The sequence below is a fragment of the Lepisma saccharinum genome, chromosome 24 (genome assembly GCF_977018435.1).
Source record: "Lepisma saccharinum chromosome 24, izLepSacc3.1, whole genome shotgun sequence".
NCBI classification, from domain to species: Eukaryota; Metazoa; Arthropoda; class Insecta; order Zygentoma; family Lepismatidae; genus Lepisma; species Lepisma saccharinum.
Window position 1 is genome coordinate 42,021,433 of NC_139252.1, and position 23,558 is coordinate 42,044,990.

The following is a 23,558-nucleotide window of genomic DNA, read 5'->3' on the forward strand; positions in this document are numbered from 1 at the left end:
TACATAATAGATAATACCACCGACAAGGTTTGGGATAAAACATTGTTTTCGAAAAAAAAAATATTCATAAAGAGCAATTTAAAACTTTACTTTCACGGTAATAGAATAATCTTTCGGAAAATAAAGTAAACGGAGTCGTGCATTCTTCGTAATTTCCTTACCGCATTTCAATGTTATCAGTTCATGCCAATCTTCTGTCACACAATTCTCTTTTCCCTGATTTATTTACAAATTCCATTTTGTTGATTCCACGGGGTGGTAACACACGTAAACTTTTCACTTGTCCTACCCTACAAAACGATTTGGAGCAAAAACCTGAACAGTAGACGTTACTCTTTCGAATACATTTCCCATGCTTTGAGATATCAACACAACACCGTATCCTACATAGAGCAGTTCCGGAAAATCCCACCAGATGGCATATCGGATAATTTTAATCTCGAATACGCCATTGGGAGACCTCATCAGAATAGTAGAAATGCATGTGGGTGTGTGTGTGTGTGTACCGGTGTATAAACAGTGCCGAATTTAAATTATCACTATTCGTAGGCAAGTGAAATTCCACCCTTCTTCTGTGTACGTAAAAGAGAAACGTTTCCACTTTGCACTGATAAAAAATTGCAACAATTTTCTTGACCGTTAGAATTTACAAATATACCTATACATTGTGTTACACTTATACGTATATATAAATAAAGAAAGGAATTATAGATCCCTAGCTGGTTTGGTAAGGAAAAAAAATAGGTGACATCCTCGCAATCTTGCTGTTAACCCTGAACCGTGAGGACATTTCAGGAGCATATTGGGCCTTCTGGTCTAGAAAGCCAGAAAACAGCGGCAATGGGAATCGTTCAGTGATAGGACTCTCAAGAGGCCTGGTTCCTCGAATGGCTGCTGAATTTCCACCATTACTTCAGTCCTGACTGGCAGGTTGTAGGCTGGTGAGGTTTGATTGATTGAGTTTGTGTTTTGAGTCCACTTTATGCACGGTAAAGATAATTGGGAATGGATCTGCGATTTAAAATGTGATCCGAACCACTATGTCCCTCCACCAGGATGTTGAAGGTGAAGCAACTATGGAATGAAAGATGTCCGTGGGCTTCGTTGAAGGTGACATCGCAATGGAATGGTAGTTCGCGGGATTTGAACCTTCGACCTCTGGAGTCAGTCACCTCAACCAATCGGTCGAAGCAACAATAACGGCAAAACTGGCAACACTGGAAATGAAATTGTCATGAATTCTTCCACTAAAAAGAAAACATGAATTAAGCATGATGGTTGATTGATGGCTGCTATAGACATGAGATACACATTCTTCCCTTTCGGATTCATATGTAGTCAAGCAAGCGGAGTGAATGACAGTGGTCAACAAATGAGCTTTATGACGACATTTCCGGTAGGCCTGAAAACGGAAGGCACGCAATGCAAGCAAATCAACAATAACCATCATTTTCAGAAAATGGGCTACAGTGGACAAAAGCTTGCGACTGCTGATCTACATGTATAGGGTCAATGAATGTAGAAATATGGTATGTTTCATACAGTAGATATTGCTAGACTTATTTTTCACTTTTATACACACAGCCAGGCACGTATCCAGAGGGGGGCTTAGGGGGATCGAGACCCCCCCGAAAGTTTTAGGTTTACATTAGATAAAATGAGGTTTTTGATTTATTGTGGTGTGAAATAAAATAATGTGACAATAATTTAAGGAGAGAAATAATTATCGAGGCAAGACGGAGAATGTTCCGTAACCCTGTTATTGATAATAGCACGTATCCAAGATGGGGCACAGGGGGCTCGACCCTCTCCCCAGGAAATTTTTCAGTTTACGTTAGATAAAATTAGGTTTTTGGCTTCTTGAATAATGTGAAAATAATCTAAGGAGAGAAATAATTATCTAGGCAAGATGGAGCATGTTTTATACCCCTGTTATTGTTAATAGGACGTATCCAAGGTGGGGATGAGGTGGCTCGAGCCCCCCTCAGGAAATTTTTCAATTTACACTAGATAAAATGAGATTTTTGGCTTCTTGAATAATGTGATGATAATAAATTTATAAATCTGAGATAAATATTTATCGAAACAAGACGGAGAGTGTTCTATAACCTTATTATTGTCAATAGCACGTATCCAAGGTGGGAATCAGGAGGCTCAAGCCCCCCTTCAGGATGTTTTTCTGTTTACACTAGATAAAATTAGGATTTTGGCTTCTTGAATAATGTGATGATAGTTTGGGAGAAATAATTATCGAGATAAGACGGAGAATGTTCTATAACCCTGTTATTCTTAATAGCACGTATCCAAGGTGGGGTTGAGGTTGCTCGAGCCCCCCCCCCCAGGATTTTTTTTTATTTTACACTAGATAAAATTAGGTTTTTGGCTTTTTGAATAATGTGACGATGATTTAAGGAGATAGACAATTATCGAGGCAAGATGGAGAATGTTCTATAACCCTGTTGTTGATAATATTGCAAGTAAACTCTTCTTGCGCTTTCGGTGTTGTCGCAGCGCACTTGAGCACTATGTAGAGACTTGTCAGCATTTGGAAGCTGCACAACAAAGGTAGCGCCACACGTAGGGCGATTCGTTGTAATTTCTAATCTCTGGAAGGCGGGAGATGGTACGTTCTTGAATGAGAGAATGAGTCAAGTACTGGCAATATTAACGAATCGTTTTATCTGCGGAACGTTCTAGAATATAATGAGGATAATAATACGCGGATTCAATTTTTCGGTTGATCTGTACAAAGAATCGGTTAATGAGATTTCAGAGGTAAGTGTGACAATTCATACAGTCGATTGGTGATCAGATCAGTCAGCGTCCTCTGGTTGCTTTATAAGATATAGTGATTCGAAAATGAAGACATTGACGACAGCAGAACTTCCGGGGCCTCAGTGTAGTGCTAGTTCGGTTCGAGGGCCGAAGATCTCTCTCTCTCTCTCTTTCTCTCTCTCTCTCTCTCTCTCTCTCTCTCTCTCTCTCAAGTGAATATTTCAGCAGTACCGGATATTTGAGTGGTTTATTACTAAAACAGAAATAAGCTGCATAGATCAACTGAAAATCAAAGTTTTGAGTAGTTTTGCCAGAACTAAATTTCGTATATGCAGTCCGAGAATTTCATGGTATAAAAATTACTTTTGTTTAAGCCTACTGGGTTCGAAACACATTCAAACACTTAACTTCCATAAAGAGACAGCCGAAAATTTTATGAATGTCGAGAAGAGAAAGCAAGATGTTGCATATGTAGACATTTTAGGTGGAAATTGCAGGCTCTACCAGGACCCAAATCAGGACTCTACCCACTGAGCCACCTAGCCATCCTTGACTTCAACCGATTTTTCGTTAAAATGTCTACATAGTACATGTCCTGTGTATATCAAATCGTAAGGTGTTCCCTGTATAGTGAACAAGCACAGAAAATATAGGAGAGAGAAGAAAACTGACGAGCATTCCCACCGGTTGAGGAGAATTTTTTCTGTGGTCAACAAAAGCTACTACTTCGAGGTGACAATGACAGTGGCCTAATAAGGGAGATTTCATACCGTGTCGCCTGAAGATTAGGTTTGTGCGGCCTTTTGTGTCGCTACGGTGTGAAACGTTGCTGTTGATTGGCCCATTCCAATCGACATGTATCGCGTGTCCCTTCGGTCTGAAACCTCCCTAAGTCTTGAAAATCCAAGTCACAAGGATGGAAAATTAGGGCCTTGTTAAGGTTAGGTGTGAAAGCAGGCAGACGACAGCACCCTAAAGGATCATATCCAAACCTGCAGGAAGAACGCATCTTACTTCAATCTCCAATACGGAATGATAAAAACTTCTGGTGAATTGATTGTAAAAAAATGTGTCCGAGATAAAGAAAGGCGTGTCCAGGGTTTTCGGAAGGAAGGGGGGTTACGCATACTATTTTTGGTGGTTAGTCCTGATTTTGCCATTTTTTTCCTGTCTTTGACGTTCCTCTTTTTTTTAAAAAAAAAAGGATTACTGGGTCAAATGGGGTTATGACCTCACCAACCCTCCCTTGGGCACGTCACTGGAGATAAATGAATAAGCATTTGATCATACTGGGAGACGAATCATTAGATGTGTTGGGAACGGAAGGGTTTTCACTGTGCATTAATTGTTTCGTGATCTACCTGTATTCGAGAAGACTTCCTTTGTTTCGTGCCGATATATGACAAGACAGCAGAAGCTGTGACAGGCATTTTTGAGCACTTGTGAGTGCTAAGGCCTGAATCTGAACAATTTGGTGGGTTTCGGCTTTTTATAAGAGCTGCAAACATGGTAGGAAAAGACACGTTAGTGGTGTTCAGGCACCAATCAGAGAGAAATATTCGAGAACTGTCTGCGTCCAGTTCGCAGCCCACAATTTGAATCTCGCGTTGTCGAGTGGATTGTCCATCCCGTGCATGTGTAACAGCTTCGTAAAAACACTCAAACACACCATAGATGTTTTTATGCCTGATGAGAAGAAATGCACAAACACACATACTGAGATGGTGTTGTTGTTGTTGAGTTGGTGTTTTAAGTCCACTTTATGCACAGTATGGCTAATCGGGACTGGACCTACAGTTTAAAGTGGGATCCGAACCACTTGTGCCCCCACCACATACTGAGATGGTTCCGGCACACAATGTTAATGCATGGAAACAGAGGAGTCGAGTGGTAAAAATTGTTCCGATTTCACGTTCTGATTAAAATGACAGCCTTACAGTGGCGACGATTTAAGGGATAGTTGCTCCCCATTTTTTATTTTCTTGCCTCAACATTATGGCCTCTTAATGTTAAGCCTTGTCTACCAAGAGAAAGTAAATTTTCCTTGCAACGCCCTCCCCACCCCTACCCCCTCCCGTTTTGGAACCCAATTGCCACCACTGCTCTTGAACATACAATTGTGAGGTTCTTACTATACCCCTTTAAAAAATGGTGTTGAGCCCCCCCCCCCCGAAAGGAATTCCTGGATACGTGCCTGTACACAGCTAGAAGCTTTTACATCTTCATTATAAATAGAATGCAGGAAGGTATAGAAATTGATGATGCTTTATCGCGTTCCAATAACGTAGATTGAATTTTACATTTTGCAAATAAGCCGAAAAAGAAACAAACTGTCGGATACTTGAGCTGAGTGTCCCATCAGCAAAAGAACTACAATAAATATATATATATATATATATATATATATATATATATATATATATATAATCGAAGATGAGCATAGGTGAAATAGTTTTATCCCACACATATACCCACCCTAGGGGTCCCGGGTTCGATACCCGGTGGAGCCACGTGGCACAGTTGTTCGGATCCCACTTTAGATTGTAGGTCTAGTCCCGATTAGTCATACTGTGCATAAAGTGGACTTAAAACAATTCAAATTCAAATTATTCCCACCCAAATATCTTACCTGAGAATTTTTAAGCACATTATCACAATTTATTGTTTCATTAGTGCTACACACCCTCCCCCTACATCAGGAGAAAGGAAGAAACTAAATATGGAAATAGCGAGAAAGAGAAATTGATATAAAATTGATAAAGAAGAAAGAAGTAGAGAGAGGAAAATAAGTATTAGGAAATAGCGAGAAAGAGATGGACAGCAATGTAGAGGTTAACTAAAGGAAGAGGTGGGACGGAGATAGACGTGGAGAAAAAGAAAAGAGAATATTCGCATTACTGATCGTCGGGATAGAGAACAACATGAAAAGATTCTCTCTGGCTATCGACCAGGTGAGTTGTGGAAAAGATTCCAAGCTCTCGCGAGCTAACGTCACTCTCATCTTCAGGGTAGAAGTCGATGGCCCGAGAGAATCTTTTCATAACTCGTCGTCAGGAAACCTTCAAGACTTACTTCAGAAAACAACACGATTCAGAAAACCATGAGGATACATAGGCTTGATCATGGAACTATCTTAAGATGAATTGTTGGTATCTCACCGGAATTTGTAAGTAATTTTGTTGGACAAGGCCTGTGCATTGCAGACATCATTGATGACTTTTGGTCTGAATAGTGTTAAGTTGCAGTATTTATTGCCTATGATGTTCTAATTTAAGGAAGTCTCACACCAACGTAGTGCAGTTTTACTTACGTACTCAACTCAGAAAATCCATAATACAGGCTGATTCAAAATGAAATCGATGCAGCCATTTTACAATCACTGCACTGTTAGTGTTACGACAATAAATTACATATAGAAAGAATAAACTTTTTGAGTAGCTTTATCAGTACGTGCAAATCATGCTCACATAGGTTAATTATGATGGACCAAAGGACAATTAGAAAGTGCCAATTTCTTTTAAGTCACCCTGTATATAAGTGGAACTTTACAGTCGATCAGGCTAGATGACTACTCCTTAAACATGCCACTAATTCGTTATAATATATCGAAAGTTCGGGCAAGAATTAAATACATGACTCACCAGTTCTATAGGAAGGTGTACTTTTTTTTTTTTTACTTGTCGACATGGCATTACACCGTTATTTTTCCAGTTCAGCTTTTGTGGAGCATGACTCAATTAGTGTTGACGAAGCAAAGCTACAAGAAACGGACGATGGGGAAGGGGGGAGCAATGTCAACAGCTACAAAAGGAATCAGAATTCTTTCAGTGGGTATGGACAACTTTCACCACCATTTTTCCTGTGCATTATATTGTCGGTCAGCCCCAATAGTTACATAATTAAGAAACAGGTTCTGTGGGGAATATCTGGCAGGCGATTTGCTTTCCTTGTTTTTCGGCGGTCATCTGTTGCTCGTGGCCTTACATAATGGCCGCCGCGTTTCTTGTTCCTACATCACGCAGTTCGCGAGTGCGAGAAGAGAGGAGTGGTTCACGAACCTGTATATTTTGTATATTTGAATTGGAGCTGCGTTTGGGGCACGAGGACTCTAAATGCAAGGACGTATTTTGAGGGAGGTTGTTCAGGGGGTTCGGCCCCCTCCCTGAAAGACTTGCCAAGTACTAAGATTAAATAATGCAAATATACTTGTTTATCCTTCGTTGTATGATCGATGGTTATTTATTTTCTCTGAACTTATTGGACGGCAAGGATTAGATTGGAATCCTTGAAGGGCAGTACGAGAGATTTATGCATTTTAATTGTAATTTAATACATTCCTAGATATGTGCCTGTTTAAATGGTATCGGTAGCGTATCCAGAGTTTTCTGAAAGAGGTGGAGGTCCAATCAGGTGTCTGGCTTCCACACGGGAGACCAAGGTTGTTTTTCGGATTGGATGACCCCAGGCAGGATTGTTTCGTTCATTTCTTTGCATAAGTGGGGCCCGCTCGACGTCTCATAAACTGGTATCGGGGGGAGCTTAGTACTAATTACATCACCTCCACTGCGTTCGAGAATGTTTGGAGTCATGGTTCCGTAGCTACATATCCACATGGTGCAAGCACAAAGTGAAAAAAGCTTTTCGATGGCGTAGTGGTAACGCCTTCACATTATAATCAAGGGATTTCTGGTTCAATACTTGATGGAGGTGATCCCACTTTAAACTGTAGGTCAAGTCCCGATTAGCTTATCGCTGCATAAAGTGGACTTAAAGCTCCAACTCACAAAGAGAAAACTCTACTTATGCAAAAGGGGGTGATATATGGCATGGCTTTTTAAGCTTTATTTTCATGCATCAAACATAAATCTAATGCTTATACATTGCGAGAATCGATGAAAAAATCATACTGCTGACCATAAGAAGAAGATGCTGACAACATGCTGAAAATGCTGACCAAGAAAGGAAGGACAAAGGCAATACTGGAAAGGAAATGACACATCAATGTCACTCTTTCGAAGGCATTCCGTAACCGTAATCACGGTAGTCTACAGATATGTGGGGTCAAAAATCACAAAAGTTGTGTTCTCGGATGGTGCGTGTGTGTAGTGAAAGAGAGAGAGAAAGAGAGAGAGGACCATACATTTTTATTTTGGTTTTGTATTCTTCATACATTTGTGTTTTGTTATTTTACGTCACCTTACAGCCCCTTTAGTCAATCGTCCATTAAGAATGATCAGTGGGAGATTGGAAGAGAGAGAGAGAGCAGTTGCCTCTCCACATTTTGACACTTTTACCCCTGTACTATGGCATCTTAATGATAAGTCTTGTCAACGAAGAAAAGTAAACTGTCCTTGCCTCCAGTTTTGGCACCCAATCGTCGCTACTGGGATGATGAATATATGAAATTACCACTGACTAAATCACATTCGCCCTTGCCTAGGTCGGGACTCGAACCTCGCACCCGTAGTCGCGAAATTATGAGTCGATCACTCAATCAACTCAGCCACCGGCGTGTCTTATCAGCAGTGTTTACCAATCTTTTCCAGCGAGCAATAATATTGGACAATATCCATTCCTTTATAATTATACCCAGTGGCGGCCGGCGGCAGGTATGATGGGTAGTGCCAACGTGATCAAGAAATCGAAAAAAAACCTCCGCAATGCCCCCGCTCCCTCCTTGAGGTTGCCCCACTGGCCAAGATGTTTATCCTCGTTTGGTAACGTGGAAAACAGTGTGAGTTTAAGTAATAACACACTAATACGATCCATCTTCACTCACCAACCTATCTTTATACACTACAGGACACTTCACTAAAAACACAATTACAAGAGGAAGGGAATACAAATCTTCTCACCTTCTCCTCCCCCATGCATACGTATTCCAACTGGATGTTGAAAATATTCTAGACATTTGATGTAAAAAAAATTGTCGAAATGCCAAAGAAAACTAGCATCACCATAGGATGTTTTACTTTATATTTTTAAAAAGTCTGGATGGCCCTCTAGACGCATCTATCTATTATCAAATTGTTCATTTAACTTTGGAAAAATACTAGGTTCGTTTCTCCAAAAGTTGGCAGAAAAGTAGATAGTACATTTTCAAGAATTACTTCCCCAACGGGTCTTTGAAATCCGTCGTATTTAGCGACTTATCTCTGAAGATGGCAACTGTGTCAACATTGCGAAAGTTCCCTCGCTGTGCCAAAGCGAAAACGGGCACGGGTCTTATGGGCTAACCCCATTGGCTAACACCACCCCCTGCCACCTTCTTCCCGGCTCATGGTGGAAATGTTACTCGCTGAGACTTCTCGCGTGTTTCAACTTGGTTAGGCCAGCTCTTGAGTGGCGCGGACCGCTGCTTCGCAGAGGGTACGAAACAGCTGGCGATGCAGTGAGGAGGTTGGGGCTGTTCATATCTAGTCTTTGGTTGGGGCGGTCGTCACGTCAGCTTGACCGATTGCAAGATTCGAATCTCCTTGTCTGTAAACTATCAATGTATTAATTTAACAATACTTGGGCTATGTATGCATTTCTTCTTAGGGTAGTGACATGGCACGGCGGCTCTCCCCCTTGAGCCGCCGCTGATTATACCCATTCCAACGGTACGTTTCCACAGAGCACCTCTTTTGTCGGTGTTTTCGATCGAACCTACAAGTTTCATTTCGCTACGAGTCCTGTGCGTTAAGCATACCTGCATTTCCATATCACATTTCCGACATTTTAGTTACTAATTCTATATACTTCAATTCTACAGAAAAATAATGGATTTGTTTGAATAGCAGCTTCAAGGTATGATCCGTTCCATGTTGGACCAAGGGTGCCATGTATTGTTAACTTAGTTACTTATTTTCGACTGATATGAGTTACTAGTTTAGAGGACAAATTTAAATTTATTTAAAGGTGTATAATCACAATATTACTACAAATAGTTTAGAAGATAGGGATCATATTGTGCCTACTTTGAAAATATGATATCAAACAATTATGTAGGAGTGAATATTTGTTTCTTACATTATGCGACTGTGCACATATGAAATAACATCTTCCTTATTCAAAGAATTTGAGGGTAACAGAAGATTAACAACACATGTGGCACATTTTCCAGCTAGGGTTAACAAAACACGTTTGGTTAAGGCTTTTGGTAACAGAGAACTAAAAATAGATAGTAGCCTTTTATAAATTTGGTAATTTTGACTAAATTTCTTTGGTAATTCTAAGCAAATGTGCACGATTACTGAAAAGAATTTGGATCTTCTGACCAATCATTTGATTCTCGCCTATTTAAACAAATAAAGGTTGGTTACGAGAAATTGAGTACTAAAAGTGGTAAACGTTGTAAGTGCCCAAAGCGAAAGTGTTGGGAAATCGCATCGTTCCGCACATCAGCCCGTAAGAACGTTCACACTAGTGACCTCTTTACACGCCCTTTGAACTACTTAGAGGGCTACCTGCCACATTTCACGTTTACCACATTATAAAGCATGGCACATTTCACAGTTTGAATTATTGTGGCACATACAGCGTTTACCAATTTTAGTCTTCAATTATTTTTCTTTGTAAAGTGGTCAGGACCTGAAAAAATTGCGTATAACAATGTGAAAAATCGCGCATAAAATCAGATAAATCTCAAATAAAGATAGCGTTAAATATTTATTAAAGTCGTCTTTAATTTTTTTTAAATGAATTTGCAATCTTTTTTGCCCAAGTGAATAGAAACATGCAAAAATGCAAATCTAATGTCGCCACCTAATGTGACATGTAAAGAACCCCTCGCCTCCGAAAATAAAATTCCAGCTTTCCCTTCGTTTTACCATTAACTTTTGGTTGGAGACATTGTCGTGCACATCCTGTTCTGAAATCTCCATGTTGGGTTAAGTAAGAATAAATACAGACACACTGTATTGCTCATACAGGAAACCATTGAATGAAGGCAAAAAACAGAAACTGGAAAGTGAAACGGGTAAAAAACAGCTTACTCAGTCGCTGCAAGGGTTCGCTGGATATTGTCCCCAATCCAGACATTGCAGATTCACGCCCGTTGCTGGCTCTTGGCATTTCCAGAGGGACATTCAAGGATCCCAGGAAGTTGTGCCCTGAATACGCAACAAACTTTTGTCGACGGTTGTACTCCCGCGGCGAACTGCTTTTATGTAACTCGGGCGACTTTCTCCGTGCGTGAAAAAAACGACTGCATAAGCAGAAAGGAATCGAAGCTGGTGTCGGCTGACGGGACGATTAGGCCTCTCGCAGTGGGTTCCAGCGATGTCCGTCGCAAGCACATCTGCCGTCAAATGCAGTGGCAGATGAGAGCAGTTGACTTTGGACCAGGAAGAGTGCAGTCTTGTTTTTTGTACATCAGTGCTTCGTGTCATCCTCCAGATGCAAGAGTGCGACATTGTCTATGTATGACGTTCGATGCGTCATGTGAATATCCGGTGATGTCTTGAGTGTGTGTTTGTACCACGGATGTACGTACAATATTCAAGAAGGCACTCTGATATATTCAAGTTTGACGGCTGAGATTCCAAAATTGGTAAGTCAAAAATCATATGTGAGCTATATTTCACTTTTGTTTATGAGCGGCAGAAACTACTCCATTCACTTGCAACCAGGAAATGTTGCAAGCATATTTTTTTTCTTGTATTTTATAGGCGAGAATTGTCTTGATCTGATCCCATAAATGAGAAAGCTTGTCCCCATATCACCTCGAGTCTTCAATAGTTAAAATGTAAATAAAAAATGCTAATTAAACTAACAAAATAGCAAGTTTTTTCACATTAAACAACAAAGGCTTGGAAATTGATGCTCTAGAGCGTCTAAAAAAGTATCTAAATCCCGTAAGAGTAACCTAAACAACGAAAAAACAACTTTGTGGGCAGATTCACACAAGGAGGACACTTAATTGTTACTTTGCTTTTTATTTTGGTTTATTATGCTTCGCTTTTTTGCCTCTTTTGGTCAATATGAAGATGAGTCATGATTTGATTAAATTCATGAAGGGACTCCTGACATCATAGCCCGGTGGAAGTACAAATTAATCTCTCCATTTTCTTTTTCTTTCATTTTTCCGTCTCTTTCTGTGTCACTTTCTCTCTATCTCTTTCACCTTTCCTTCTCCATCCGTTGTCAAATGTAACACAGATCGAAATCAATGTCACCATTAGAAGTACAAAGTCGACTTTGTGCACCAATAGGCTAACCGGGACTGAATGTACAGTATAAAGTGGAGCCAGTATATACCTCCATTGGGTATCGAACCTGGGATTCATTGATTACAAGGCGACGACGTTACACTTCACCATTGGGAAGGCTTTCCAACAGTAGAGTGGGACCAGGGTTTCCAGGCCAACCTCAAATTCTTGGTTTTATGTTTTCGAAAGAACGATTAGAATTTTATGCATAATAGTGCATGATATGTTGGACACAATACGAGGAATATTGAAAGATGTGATACATTAAGATGACCAGTCGTCCCGTATTAGCCGGGATAGTCCCTTTTTGGAGTCTCTGTCCCATTTTTTTTAAAACGTAAAACGGGACGCCAAAATGTCCCTTTTCTGTGACTAGACTTACAGGCATGGAAGTATTGCAACAATACACCTTCTCATACATACTATGAACTATGGTAGAGTAGCATTCAGTCATTCATACCTGACAACAGCGCGGTTTACATTAGGGTCTGCACAATTGCAGTTATGTTATGTAGCGTAAGAAGTGATTGATGTGCCGACTTTCGTCGCTCTGTGCGCTAGTATGAAACCGATGGCAGGTCTGTTTAAACACATTTAGCTAACGTGTAGTGCTTTTCAGTAGATTGTTATATTCAAACATTCGTGACCGTTATTCTTTTATATAAATGCCATTAAAATATATAATATTTATTTATTTAGTTTTCATGACGAAATAGTTTTATATTTTGCCGTCCCAGTTTTCCTTGAGGAAAATATGAAAAATGTTCCGTTTTTAAAAAATCTGTTCACCTAAGATATTGTATTACATATTTATATTTATTTATTTATTTATATATATATATATATATGTTCGAATTCTGGTCAATCTCCTCAAATAACGACTTTTTCTCGTGGTAAGTTGAAAGTGCACTGTTAGCTTTGGACATCGTCTACGAAGATGATAGCTTAATTTTAAGCAAGGGAGCCGCTGTATACCCTTATGCTAATTAACTATTTATTGCTCGCTGAGAAAGTGAGTGAATAATTTAGAAATTATATCAAGGTCAGTGTATCAAAATTGTCCATCACCATACCCAAGGGCGCCAGGGAATTTTTTTGGGGGGGACAAAATTTTATACCAATTCTATATATCTTCACCCAAAAATGGGGGGGGGTCCTATCGTTTGATTGACTTGTTATTGATTTTTAGTTTTGGTTATTATGTATAGGTTTTCTACCTACCTGTGGGTGATCGCGGCGATAGGGTTGAAATGAAACACCACCTCTTTTGCCTTTAGAATCGGTTTGGATGGATGGGGTGGGGGCGTGGTATTCGCATTAATACAAGGTTAGTCGAGCAGACAAACTGGGAAGAATAAGGTTGACTAACAATAGCAGTGAGCCTGAAGTGTCTAAAGTAACCATAGCTATATTGCTTAAATATGTCTGTATTATACAGTGACGCAACCACAGGGGTGGCTTGGAGCCATTGCCCCCCACTCCACCCCACCCCAAACATCCACGGAAGTCAATTCTAGGGTAGCAAGGGGGAGCACAGAGGAGCAATTACCCCTTCGATTTAAAATTTTATGCAAATAAAAATACATTTTGTAAAATTTTCTTGCTTGCTTCGCTCCCATTATCTGTTTTTCTCGTTTTCGTCAAGTTCTGAGCTTTTGCTACGAGCGGCGGGAGTCGGCGAGGGTCACCGAATGGTCTAAAAGAAAGTTGTAAAAAAGCGTCCAGTGAAATTATTTGCGCCCTATTAAATCAATATTGTTTTCAATTGCAAAAATTGGATCTAAAAATTTTCTTGCTCGCATTCTGCTTCTTTTCTGTAATGTAATGTATTTAAATATTATGTGTTGTATATTTGTATTGAATAAGCTTTCAATACGTACACAATTTAGTGTTACCTTGTTGCATATGTATTTTCAATTTTATGTCGCTCCATGTTGCGTATGTGTAAAACATATGTTATACATAAAAGTTATACATGTATCTTCGGAATGCATTTATCATTCATTTTCTGCCATTCCAAAATACAGTTTGTGTACTTGTTTTCTATTATTAGCTAATGTGAAATTGACGGTGTTGAAAAAATATTTCAAATCGTTTGTTTCAAATAAATGCTTCAACCCCCCTTTCTTGCATAATTTATGAGGATAATAACGTCTTTGATAATACAGTACTAATACTACTACTACTGGTAGTAGTAGTAATAATAATAATAATAATAATAATAATAATAAAACCATTATTAATGTTATTATTACTATTATTGGTACGTTTATCCTGGTACTTGCCCCCCCCCCCGACAAAATTTGTGGTTGCACCTCTGGTATTATATTTTTCCGCAAATTTTGTCTCACAAAAATAATTTGAGTAATTAATTCAGCATAAAGGGGGGAGGAAATGTTCTACCTTTTGGGGGGGAGTGCGTTATGGGCCTTGGGGGGATGAGCCCCCTGAGACAAAGCACTGAAGCAGTGAATACCCACGGTTCAAAATCATGAAGTGTGGATCACAGGACGTAACACGAAAATAGTTTTGGATAATTTGCGTGTACTATCAAGCAAAACGCGGAAGAATTTCTAATGTTTTCTCCTCGTCCGGTTGCTCAACAGCTACAGATCGCTCTGTATAGCTAACCTTGACCTTTCTTCATCGCCGTAGCAGTGACAGTTGAACTACCATTATCGGCGGAAGAAGAATAGCCTAAGTTTGTGCAACGAAGTTCGGACGAAAATGTATTTGGGGAACACGGAGATAAGGAGTAGCAGACAACAGATAATGGTGCTGAGAGCTGCCGTTGTCCATTTTGGCAGTTCCTAGATATTCGATACACATTAAAGGTTTCTTCTGTACGTCGTTAGTTCAAGCGAGTTTTCGAGTGTGTCTGTTACAGATACGGCTGATATCGCGTTTCCGAACGTGTAGTTAAAAACGCATCTACAGCCAGGCCCGTAACCAGAATTTTATTTCGGAGGGGGCTCATCTCTTATCAGCATCCGACATCTGAAAGTGAAAAAGTAGGGGGTTAGAAACCTTGAAGCTGAATTGGAATTCCTCAGTATATTACAAGCTTTATACAAGATGTTTAATATTGCTAGCGAAGTAAATTTAATTACCACTATATACACTATTTAAATCAGATATTTGAAGAACTTCGTGGGGGGCTTCAGGACATCAGGATTGAATTGAGCCTTTGCGGCTTTACACACATTTCCATACATCGATTAAATTATTTCTCCCCCTTCTTTTTCTTTTTCCACCCAAAACCCCTCTCCTTATGCCCTCATATGTTCAACTTTACCTTTCATCCTAATTGTTGGTTTTTCTCTCACTACAATCTATCAACCTGTTTTATTTTTCTCATAATTTTACACTTATAGTGCTAGTTATTATATTGTCAAAAATAAACTTTCTGCACACCGCTCTCAGCCACTTTCACTCCCGTCCCTCAACTTATTCGCTCTCTTTGTCCAGACGAGGCACAAGTGGTTCGGATCCCACTTTAAACTGTAGGTCCAGTCCCGATTAGCCTTATTGTGCATAAAGTAAACTTAAAACACCAAAGCAATCAATCAATCTTTGTCCAGACGTAATGTAGGAAGGTTCCCATGTCCCTTATTTGAGTTTCGTCTCTTCCAGCCATTTCCCTCCCCGTAATGGCCCTCATTAGCCCCTCCATTTTAGATTCGTTCATATCCCTTGTATTTCCGTCTAGTATCTGCTGTTTCTTTGCACTGGAGGAAAATGTGGAATTTCGTCTTGTCTTACCCACACATTAGACATTCTGTACTCCCGTCCTCTCTCACGCATGTGCTAACAATTAATCTATATGCTAACGATATGGAAATGACGATTTCCAAGTTGGATTTGCTATTTGGGTTCGATATTCATTCGAAACAACTTTATCTCGATTCGATTTTTAAGTTAAAAATTTCGCAACAACATGCAATAACAAACAATAAAGTCCATAGGAGTTGTATTCGTAAAACCACAAGGAATGTACCGTGTGGTTGAACGAGCAGTGTTATGGAACGTTTTTATTAAATGGACCGTAAAAAAACACCAAAGAATTAATGAAGTTTACACGGGGAAAAACTGTTAAGTCTTTGAGTTGGATTTCTTGCAAATAAACAGCAGATTGTGTTAAAGTTTTTTCCTTCTCCAGACAATATCCTGGCTGCAAATTTTCCAATGAACAATCGAGGATAGAAACAGGCGTTTTTAAATTCAGTCATGTAATGGATTTTCATTATAACTGGTACGTGGTACTTTTATTATAACGATTGACTCGAGTGTCATTGCATAGCGGTACATTAACATTCCCCTGGTGTGACAATTCTTTATCACTAAGGTCACCTGATACTTCTACTCACTGAAAATTGGGTCACCGAATGGCGTCCTACGCCGCCACTGTTATCAGTTATCATGTTTTCACTTTTCAACGCATTGATAGAATTGATATTAATAACTAGGGCTCGGATTTTTAGGTAAATAAATATTTTTTCTGCGAGTAGATATGACCTCGTAAGTGAGTTACAAATTCCGATCATAGTAACTGGAGCCTATATATCAAATTTTATTTCACATAAAAAAACATATTTTCCAATTTTTTTTATGTAAATACATATTTCTTAATATTCGCTCATAAATGCATAAAATGAATGTTTTGTCCCAAAAATTTCACATAAAATTTCGTATCTACTTAAATTTTCTTATCTTTTTAAGATTTCCCAGAAAAAAATCAAAAGGGTTTTTTTTTATAGTCGCTGTATTTATTTTCTCATCTTAGAGAGGGAAAAATTTCTGCAAGACCTGGCAACAGTATCCAGTCTGGATGTAACGAATTGTCCATACTGAGAGGTAAAACGTAAGCTCAACGTTCAGTAGTGGACAGATTGTTCCACAGTATTTGCTTGGCGTGGTATTGCGTGGGAGAAGCACTAGTGTGTTTCGTTCGAAAGGTGCGAGTTTTCTGTAAGTGTGTGCATGTTTGAAAATGCCGAAAGTGAAATCTGCACCAAGCTATCGTTTGCAGCAATATGTTGCAGAATTCAAGAACACATTTACCACTGATGGAAAGCTACTCTTTTGTCAGCCCTGTGGAAAAGCCATAACAGCAGAACAGCGATCTCAGGTAACCCAACAGGTGAATGGCAGTAAACATATTGCTGCAGCTGTGCGTGTGAAAAGCAAACAATCCCTTATTGGTGACCCCATCCCAAGTTCGTCCCAAGAACCATCCAAGTTTTCTCGTTATTGTGCGGATTTGTGTATGTATGGCTTTCGTTTCTGCTGACATACCGCTTTATAAGGTGAATCATCCTCAGCTGCTAAATTTTTTAGGCAAATACACAAACATCGACACCCCAGATGAGTCTACTTTAAGGAAATGTTACCTCCCAAAGTGTTACGAAGAAACGATGCAGAAAATTCGTGATATCTGTGAGAATGAAAAAATCTGGGTCAGCATAGATGAAAGTACGGACTCAAGTGGTAGGAAAGTGGGAAATGTAGTTGTTGGGTTATTGAAAAATGATGAAACAATTTCAAGTAAATCTTTTCTTTTAACGTGCCAAGAACTGTGTGCCACAAATCATGTTACAATTGCTAGATTGTTCAATGAAGCCATGCAGATATTGTGGCCAAGTGGGGTGAAGTTCGACAATGTTTTACTTTTGCTCACAGATGCTGCAGCAGAAGGTCTTGCAGTCAGTTATCCTAAAATGACTCATGTTACGTGCATTGTTCATGGATTGCATAGGGTATGTGAAGAAATCAGAAATGTATATCCTAATGTAGATAAATTAGTTTCGAATGGAAAAAAGGTGTTTGTGAAATCGCCAACAAGAATTGAAATCTTCAAAAAGGAAAATCCCCAAACACCGTTGCCACCCACACCTGTAGTTACGCGGTGGGGAACATGGCTTAATGCTGTTGCATACTATGCAGAAAATTTTGAAGAATTTTCATCTGTTGTTAATGGACTGAATAAAGATGATGCTTCTTCAATTGAAATTCTTCAAGGTATGTTGAGTGACTCTACATTAAGAAATGACCTGGCTTATATTCCTGCAAATTTGAGTTTCCTATGTAATACGATCAATAAACTAGAAGCAACGGACATTCCTTTGTCAGAAGCAGTTAAAGAAGTTCGTGAAGTGGAGAGCAAGCTCAACAAACTTAATGGACCAAAGGCACAATTGCTTCGCAGAAAACTCCAAGATGTCATGGCAAAAAATTCCGGCTTTAAAATGATGTGTAACATTTCGAATGTATTGGACGTTGAACAGGAAGACAATATTGGATATTTAAGTGTGAGTGAAATATCATGCCTTAAGTATGCGAGGTTGACTTCATGTGATGTAGAACGAACATTTTCGCAGTATAAGGCACTGTTTCGAGACAATCGTCAGTCCTTTGTAATGGACAATTTGAAGATGACAGTTGTGGTGTATTGTAATTCACCATTTTTCAGCAAAACATGCTAATTTCATCTGGTGAGTAGAGCTGTTTTAAGCAGAAATTGTCAACATTTTTAGCACATAAAAATGCATATTTTCCATGTTTAAGTACATAAAGTGTAAATATTTTCCATATTTTGAGCACATAAAAAATAAATATTTTTCTGATTTTTAGCACCTAAATATCCGAGCCCTATTAATAACTAATATTCTGGAAGTTTCGATGATATACCAGACTACGTAAGTGAAAAGAGAACAACACAGACGACGCAACTAATGTGGTACTTTACACAAGATACAAGCAAGAGTATATCATTCATTAGCTCCATGCTCGAAACATGTTTAAACTTGATCCTATTCCATTTAGTAAAAGACCGTTACTTTTCAAACATTGTTTCAATGTTTTAGGGGAAAGATAATTGAACTAACGCCTTGAAATCTTCAACTACTCTCTCTTTGAAAGAATTTACACAATTTTGTAGTCTAAAAATGTAATACGAATTATGAGGTTCTACCTACCTGCTTCATATTTTTAGAGTTAACCAGTCAGCAGTTGTTCATGCCTAATTGACTTCACACAGCTTTGTTATACTTTCAGACACGATAAGAACTGCGCTGTAATGCTATCGTAAGTTTTACTTGATTGATTGATTGATTGATTTAGTTTATTTTACTTCGCGTTTTGTGCCTCTTGGCTAATTTGCGAAGATGGGGATGAGTGATGAAATGATGAAATGGATGAATGGACATTCACAAACAACCAAGCCCGACCGGGATTCGAACCCGGGACCCTTGGCGTCGCAGCGCGATGTGCTAACCACTTTTTTTTTTTTTTTTTTTTTTAAAGGAAAGCCCCCTAAGCGGAAGCTTCCCCCATCACATTCACTCATATCATTTCATTCACATTTCTATTTCAGGACTTTTTTCAGGACAGACAATCACAAATACCCATGCCTTAGCCGGGACTCGAACCCGGAACCCCTGGCGTTGTAGCGCGCTCTGCTAACCACTTCGCCACGGAGGTCGACACCACTCGGGTAAGTTTTACTGTTAAGTATATTGAACCAAAACAGAAAATCACCAGTCGAAAGTTGTAATTTTAAAATTGCACACTGCCGGGCAGCAACTTGCAGATTGTTCGATTGAATAGTTTCACAGAATTCCGCTTGGAGGAGCCACACTAGAAGTGATATGCATACAGGTAGGATAATAACTCGTAGTGAAAAAGTATTGGTTGACGGTAAATAATGTCATTCTTGGTTTCTGAAAGAGCAGAAGTACTCGCGTTGCAATGATATTTGATCACTTCTCTGTCCCCAAGGTAGTTTTCTTAAGAAACAAAAACCATGACAACTAACTTAATAAAAAAAATCTGTAACAGTCCTCTCGATCTTAATAAGAGACTGAACGTTGGCCAGTTCGTCCATAATCATTCTTAATCTTCAGGAATGCATGACATAAACAGCAACGGATTAAAGCGAAGAACACAAAAGAAATCACTTCAATGTTTATAACCACAGCAGCTAAACTGTTAAATGTTCTTTCACTGCACTATTACACGCTTAGTTTAACATCTCATTTACATTTTGTCGTTAGTCGAGTTAACTTCAGATACACTACCATAATACGAAGCGTAATTATAGAGAAGCATGCAGGTGCTGGCGGCGTAAATATGCCGGTGAAAGTTCATTCATGATTTTTAATTGCTGCTATTGTTCATGCTTGTGGTTGGAGAAGGAGAGAGAAATAAGGTTTCTGGTACAGAGCAAAGCTCTTGATTTGAAGTGTCGACAATAGAAAGAAAAACTATAGCAGTTGTTCGGCAACTTTGAGTGTTGGCAGGCATGTAAACGTGCATAATAATGTAATTTGGTGACAGGTATTTTATATAATTTAACCTAATTTTGACGAATGGGCGATTTACATTGGACAAAAGTTTCGTACAAATGATTCTTTTTACTTACTTATAACCGTTGGGCTGAAAAGTTCGTAGGCTAACATAGTAAAAAATATTTTTTTGACAAAATTCGATTTTATTATTCAATATAGTTGCCTTCGAGGGCGATACAACGATTATAGCGGTCATACAATTTTTCGATGCCATTTTTATAGTACGATTTCTCTTTAGCCTCAAAATAGGCCTCAGTTTCGGCGATTACCTCTTCATCAGTGCTAAATTTCTTTCCAGCGAGCATTCTTTTAAGGTCTGCAAACAGGAAAAAGTCACTGGGGGCCAGATCTGGAGAATATGGTGGATGGGGAAGCAATTTTATTACGGTTGAATATCGCTAAACATTTGCTCCGAATCATCAAAACGTTGTTGCTTTTGATCGATTGTGAGCACGCGCGGCACCCATTTTGCACACAGCTTTCGCATGTTCAAATATTCATGCACAAGATGTCCAACACGTTCCTTTGATATTTTTAAAGTCTCAGCTATCTCGATCAACTTCACTTTACGATCATTTAAAATTATTTTGTGGACTTTTTTGATGTTTTCGTCGGGTAACAGCCTCTTTGGGGCGTCCACTGCGTGCATCGTCTTCGATGCTCATTTCGCCTCGTTTAAATTTAGCAAACCACTTCTCAACGGTTGATTTTCCTGGTGCAGAGTCCGAATAATGTTTATCAAGCCAAGCCTTGGCTTGAACAGTATTTTTTTTTTCGCCAAAAAGCAATGCTTTATTAACACACGAAATTCTTTTTTATCCATTTTTTCACAATAACAAAAGCTGCTTCACTCACAATGCTATATCTCACGAACTAATTATCCGGCAGCTGTGGGACTTAAAACAACAAATCAATCAATCAAATCCGGCAGCTGTGAAATTTATACACGTATCTTTTGAAGGTTAGTACTAAGTAAAAATCACATGGATTTAATTCTAGTAACGCCATCTATGAGTCAGCCTACGAACTTTTCAGCCCAACTGTTAGAATCTCCTCGATTTTAGACGATCATTAATGTGATGAATGTGTGAGGATGGATTACTGATTTAACTTGAAACCAAGCACACTACTGGCATACGCAGAGGGGGAGCTGATGGGGATACATCCCCTCCCGCAATTTTGATAACATCAATTTTTTAAATGAAAATATGTTAAGAACTCGAAAAAAAACGAATGATGTAAATACAAACTCCCCTTAAAATGACCCCCAATTACCATTTTTGACTTCGAGTACAATTTTAATGGAGTGAAAAGCCCCAAATAAAGGATAAAATTAATTTCAAGTTTTTTTTCTCCATTTTATTTAGGACAGCTGAAACTTTACTAACACACTCAATGGATTGTTGTTAGCTAAGAACAAATTGGCTGACACCCTACGTAATATTTTATTTTGTATTCCCCTTGAACAAAGTAATGCACTATGAACCTTTAGAATTGAATCCCCTCCCGAAACAAAATCCTGCGTGCGCCAGTGATACTAACTACACTAATTAGCCATAATTATATACTTGTACTACATGATTGCAATGATAGGCCTACTAACACTGATTTTACTAGAATATGTGGACGAGGAAATTCAGAATATTTTATATTCCCTTCCAAGTAGGAATCCCTGCCTTGTATTGTCCAAGACAGGCTGGGAGGTTTGGAGATGCACTAATTCCCTGATATGGCACGTATGGACGGAGAATTGTTACGGGATACTGTATTTAGACTAAGATTCTAAAGTGCCAATTTTTCTACACCTCTTGAAGTAATCTGAACAATTTTGGTTATAGACCTTACCCGGCACTGGCGTACGCAGAGGTAGGGGGCTTTTAGGGGAAATTTTGAGAAAATGAAAATTTCCCAATGCAAGCAGTGAAGAACTCGGGAGAAACCAAAGTGGTGAATGCAAACTACCCTTATAATGACTCCCGATTAAGACAAGTTTAAGACGAAGGTTAAAAAATGGTTATTATGAAATGTTTTATAGTGTATCCCAGCACCCCCTAGATTGCAGCTATGTAATATCCACCTTTACAATTTCAGCGCCCTCCGTTAAAAATCCTGCATACGCCAGTGCTACCCAGCTACCGGTCCCCGTGGCGGAGTGGTTATCACATCGCGCTACGACGTCAGGGGTCCCGGGTTCGAATCCTGGGCTGGGCATGGATGTTTGTGAGTGTTCATTCATTAATTTCATCATATCAACACTCATCCCCATCTTCGCAAATTAGCCAAAAGTGGCACAAGAAGCGAAGTAAAATAAAGCAAATCAATCGATCAATCCTCTCTCTGTATCTGTTTTTGTTGTCTTTTCCTCTATTTTCTTCACTTCCCTCTATCTCATCTCCTTTTCACGTCCTTTGTATCTCTCGCTTCTATTTCGGTATCGAAGCGTGTTAAGTATTGAACTTACTTTCTCGCCGCTAGTGGTTCCAACTTTGAGCTCTGATGAGGGCATGGGTGTTCCTCCCCACCGCGATTAGCAGGCAGGAAAGCGATGTTACATAATAAAAATACAAATACAAAAGTACTCTCCATATACACAAACACAGTGCTCTTTTTTTCTGGTTTTACGTATCTGGAATACATTTCTTGTGTCTCAATAATAATAATAATAATAATAATAATAATAATAAATACTACTAATAATAAATTAGAAAAAAATATTTAATAAAATTAAAATAATATTAATTAAATATGTAAATTTAATTAACATTGCATTGTTATTTATTATGATTAGGTAAAAGATGGTATATATATATATATATATATATACAACGAAAAGAACAAGCTTACGTGTAGTTATGATCGCCAAGATTTGTATAAAAAACGACTACCCTGCAAGGAAATTAATGTTGGATAGATAAAAAATTGAATGTTTATTGAATAATAAAAAAGGGGTTAGATTCAATTGACGAAAAATAAAGTTTCTGATTAATATTTTATGGATATTATCATAAGCCGTATGAGCCAAATTCATGCCTTCCAATAAGTTCAGCGGAAATAACCATCGATTATTATATAACAAATGCTATATTTTGATTATTTAATTTCTGTACTTGGTAACTCTTTCGGGGGGGTCAGGACCCCCTGAAACCCCTCCTAAATACGTCCTTTACTGTACCGGTACCTTTCGTCGTAGTGTAGTAAGAGACGAAATTCTGATGTCCCTGCGCGTGTAGCCAATATTTGCAATGTA

General features: G+C 38.8%; 1 protein-coding gene across 1 annotated transcript in view; it reads left to right on the forward strand.

Annotated features, from left to right (window-relative positions):
- The first annotated feature begins 11,031 nt into the window (after positions 1 to 11,031).
- The window catches only part of LOC145978165 (uncharacterized), a 113,219-nt gene continuing 100,692 nt past the window's right edge, over positions 11,032 to 23,558 (forward strand). The window contains exon 1 of the mRNA XM_083110603.1: positions 11,032 to 11,308. The gene's annotated coding sequence lies outside the window, so the exon portion shown is untranslated. The remainder of the gene's footprint in view (positions 11,309 to 23,558) is intronic.